This window comes from Tribolium madens, unplaced genomic scaffold (assembly GCF_015345945.1).
Source record: "Tribolium madens isolate multiple individuals breed KSU strain unplaced genomic scaffold, Tmad_KSU_1.1 Scaffold_20;HRSCAF=117;Tcas5.2_LG4, whole genome shotgun sequence".
NCBI lineage: Eukaryota > Metazoa > Arthropoda > Insecta > Coleoptera > Tenebrionidae > Tribolium > Tribolium madens.
In genome coordinates this window covers 11,430,309-11,434,482 of record NW_025400985.1, presented here as the reverse complement: position 1 = coordinate 11,434,482, position 4,174 = coordinate 11,430,309, and the positions used below count along the sequence as shown (strand labels likewise).

Below are 4,174 nucleotides of genomic sequence, written 5' to 3'. Positions count from 1 at the left end.
CAAGTAAAATTCAATTCATGTATTTAAAAAAAAAATTAATAAACATAAATAAGCAAAAAATGTGTTATCATTTAAAAAGTCGAAAAAAGCAATCTAAATTTTAGATTCCTATTTAGATATAGAAATGCAAAAGTATACAAGACATTCTGCAGAATTTTTAAATTTACCGAATCCCATATAGTGGTATTGTTTTCTAAGAACATCTGTCACAACACTGGTTGATATTGAAGCAGATATGGTGGTTAGAAAACATCGCATGTGGCAAGGGGATTTATTAAAAATTCTGTTTATGTAATCTTCAAGTAGTTTTAACTAGAATAGCTTATAGCTGAAATAAATAGACTCTCTGTGTGTCGTCTAAGACCTTTTATGAAGTCTCATTTATTAATAATTGTTAAAATATTATTACAGAATTTGTTTTTTCGTGGGTATATAATTTAATACGACCTTTCTCATAATTTTCCTAAAGGTTTTATAATAAAATAATTCAATTCCCGTCTGTTGTTTTAGCCCCGACGCTGGTGTCGTTATCCATATGGGAATAATTAGAGCTTAGGACCCTCCCGAGACTGTAAATACAGCTTCCGCCAACATTATAGTTTTCAGTTCTACGTAATCCGCCATTCGGCTGAATTATTTCAAGCTTCTCGTCTCCCAGTCGTGCGTTAATATCTCAAACACGAGTGTCTGCCTTGCCCCCTAATCAAGATGCAAATTTTTCCCTTAATTAGCTTTTTTCTCTACCGATTCATGAAATGTTAACCGCATCGCAGCCGCACTCCTACGAACTTAGAATTACAATAATCCCCATTAAAAAAGCTCGAAGCTTTCGAAATTTAAGACGCTGACCACTTAACGTAATTACAGAACAACGAGTCAACGAACCGCATGAAAAACTTGTAATCTACACATCAAACGCGCTTAATTGGCCAGAACCGGACATTTATTTTCGCGCGACTGAAAGCATGCAGCGAGTCGGAGGGTGGGCCACTGGATGAAAGCTCAAGGCCAACGATAATAGTCGCAAGCACTTGGAGCTTTTTAATTCGATTTGTATTTGCTCGTATTATGGCACGTTTGATTTTGTTGGACAATCTACCGGAATTGAGAAAAAGTTTGCCAAAGCTCAAAGCTTCTGATACGAGGGCTATTTACATCGTGTTACTTTGTGCTTTTTTCCCTATTGTGCGACAAACGTGACGTTATCACACCGATTCGACTTTTATCCCGAAAGACTTTCAAAAGAGATAGCATCGGTATTGAATGCTTTGCCTCATTACTAAATATTTAAATAAAATAAAAAAAACTTCATACGAGTAATTTCAGTAAAACCAATTGAAAAGAACAGACGTAATTTGTTATTTCCATCTATTTCCTCTTTCAGCGCAACAGGTAAAACAATACCGAATTGCTCGTGCAATTTCCCATTTTATTTTTGCATGTAATAATTATTGTGTTACCCTATTTTCCTAAACAGGGTCTTGCAATTACCTCCCTTTAGCCAAACATCGGCAACCCTAAAATTGCCTTGTACTCTCATTAACTCCAAATCAATAGAACCGAGAAAAACGTATCAAACGACCATTACCATAAACCAGCCACTAGCGCAATGGCAACCTTCCAGGCCCGGATTAAACGAAAATTTTATAGTTAATTGAATGGGTGTCACCGTTTAATTGACAAAGCCAGGTGAATGGATCAGAAACATCTCAGCGTAAATAATTGAAATTTGGGAATTTTTATTTTGAACGGATTTTTTTTAGGTGTTGGCGCAGCATCCATTACCCCGACTCTCGTTTTAATTATATGGAAGCGGTGCTACGTTAAAATTTTCTCAATTACTTTGAATATTGTTATCAGTAATTGATTTTAGGGCTTGATCAAAGTGAAAAACTCGCATGCGAATTAATTCGATTTATAGTGGGAGATTTTGGCAAAAAACAAGCACGATTGGAAACTTTTTTAGAGTTTAGCACAATGTGCAAAATTTGGATTGGGTTTTTCACAGCTGTTTTACTTAAAAGATTTTTACAAAAAATATAAACATTCATTCGTCGTTAATTTTAAAAATACTCCCCCCACATGTATTCTTAAAGTAAAATTTAATTAAAGCAAAACCAACATCTAATTAGTTGTGATTTTCTTTCATTTTCATAAAAAACATATAATCAAATTAACAAACACGATTGGAAACTTTTTTACAGTTTAGCTCAATGCAAAATTTGGATTGGGTTTTTCATAGCTGTTTTACTTAAAAGATTTTTACAAAAAAATATAAACATTCAGTCGTCGTTAATTTTAACCAAATACTCTCAGCACATGTAATTCTTAAAGTAAAATTTAATTAAAACAAAACCAACATCTAATTAGTTGTGATTTTCTTTCATTTTCATAAAAAACACATAATCAAATTCAATTTTTCTTTACTTAACTTTTTTTTATTTGTCTGGAATAAGTTTAAAACGTCGTGCTTCTTTCTTAAAAACTAATTCTAAAGAATTTATTACATGTTGTTTGAAATCTTTGAAAACATTTTGTGTAACACTTGAAAATTTAATATTTTTGATTTATTCCTCTTCTAAATCAGAAATTATGCAATTTATTTCTTGGTTTATTTAGTGCCTTATCGCCACAACTAGTTTTAATAAATCAAAAAGTATTGTAATAAAAGCCCCTCTTCCCTATATTTCCGTGATCTTGAATAAATCTCCCTATTTTTATCTTTTCCCGGATTACCGTTAAGTGCCTCTTTGCACAATTTGAAGCTCAATTCGCATCCGATGCAAATTGATTGAATCGCGGTCCTATTTCACTACCAACTTTTATTAAACTTATTGCCGCGATTTCTCTCCCAACATTAATTAACAATCGTTATCATTTTTATCACTTTATTATAACTCTCTCGACACGAGTGCAACCTATAAAAATATTTACACAATCTAACCACATTTTAATGAATATATTGCCCTTTAATGTCCCCCAATCGGTCCACCACCTGTCGAAAATATGTCGCCGGCATGCAGGACCGTACCGGACAAAAACTAAGTTATGCTGAAGTTTGGGAAATTCCTGGAGGGTAATTAGCCGACTTTGGGGCGCCCACCCACCCGCAGAAAATTCGGTACAACATCGAACTCACCTAGGAAGAACTCGGGAATTTGCTGGACACGAAACCAGTTAGCACGGGGGATTTCACTGGGGTGTAGACCGGCAGCACCCTGTGGTAGGATTGCGACTGTGCGCCGCAGGTTTACAGTTATATAGACAAGTCCCCGCCACGAAAGACGTCTTCGGGAGGGCGATGATGGGCCACGATGGGAACGATGCGTGGGTGATGGGCGATCGAACCCACGCTTTTTCCATATTTCCAAAATTTCGCTGATCGATAACGCAATTTACCTGATAAATGACAACGAAATAAAAATAATGACGCGAAGATAGGAGGAAACGACATAAAATCCAGCGGCCGACGACAGGATAAATCATTCTCAAACATACACACGGCGAACCAAAGAACTCAAATGTTTAATTGACACTAAAATATTTAGTTCAAACTATAAACAGTATACTGTCGTAAAATATTACATTTTTGAATGCAATTTACGGTAAATTATGTAGAACTATACCCTGTGAGAAAAAAAGTATTTTAGGTTTTTTTTGTTCAGTTTGGCGAGTGTTAATTTTAAAGTTTTGTAAAAACTAGTTTTTGTTCATAAAATGCTTTTATCAAAACGATGTCACATAATTGACATAATTGGACATGGGTATAATGATTACTGAGTGAACAGAAAACAGTTTAAATAATATACAAGTTGAAGTTTTATGGCAAACTTTAACTAAAATGCAAGAAATATACAGAGTAATCTGTTTTTTTTGTTACAAATTGAGAGAGGTATAAAATATTCAATTTTAAGACAAAAGATTCCTATAAACAAGTATCTACAAATACAGTGTAAGAGAGCTATATCCCCTAAAAGAGGTACGTTTTTTAATCGGTTTTACACAATGTTTCAAAAACCATTTTAAATAAAATTACAAAATTTGGTATAGTTGATGATAACCTTTATATACCTAAACAAACTCAGAAATTTAATAATATCGAATTTTTTTAAATTTTCTTACCACTTTCAGCAACAAAATTTTAAATTCCATGGTTTCTCACAAAAAATGAAGT

The 4,174-nt window shown here is 33.7% G+C and overlaps 1 protein-coding gene across 2 annotated transcripts in view; it reads right to left on the bottom strand.

Annotated features, from left to right (window-relative positions):
- Positions 1 to 3,223, bottom strand: part of LOC123005357 (prothoracicostatic peptide) — a 16,596-nt gene extending 13,373 nt beyond the window's left edge. Inside the window, exon 1 of one of the 2 annotated variants that reach the window (XM_044399064.1) lies at positions 3,140 to 3,223. The gene's annotated coding sequence lies outside the window, so the exon portion shown is untranslated. The remainder of the gene's footprint in view (positions 1 to 3,139) is intronic. The other variant, XM_044399065.1, reaches the window with a different exon arrangement.
- Positions 3,224 to 4,174: the final 951 nt, after the last annotated feature.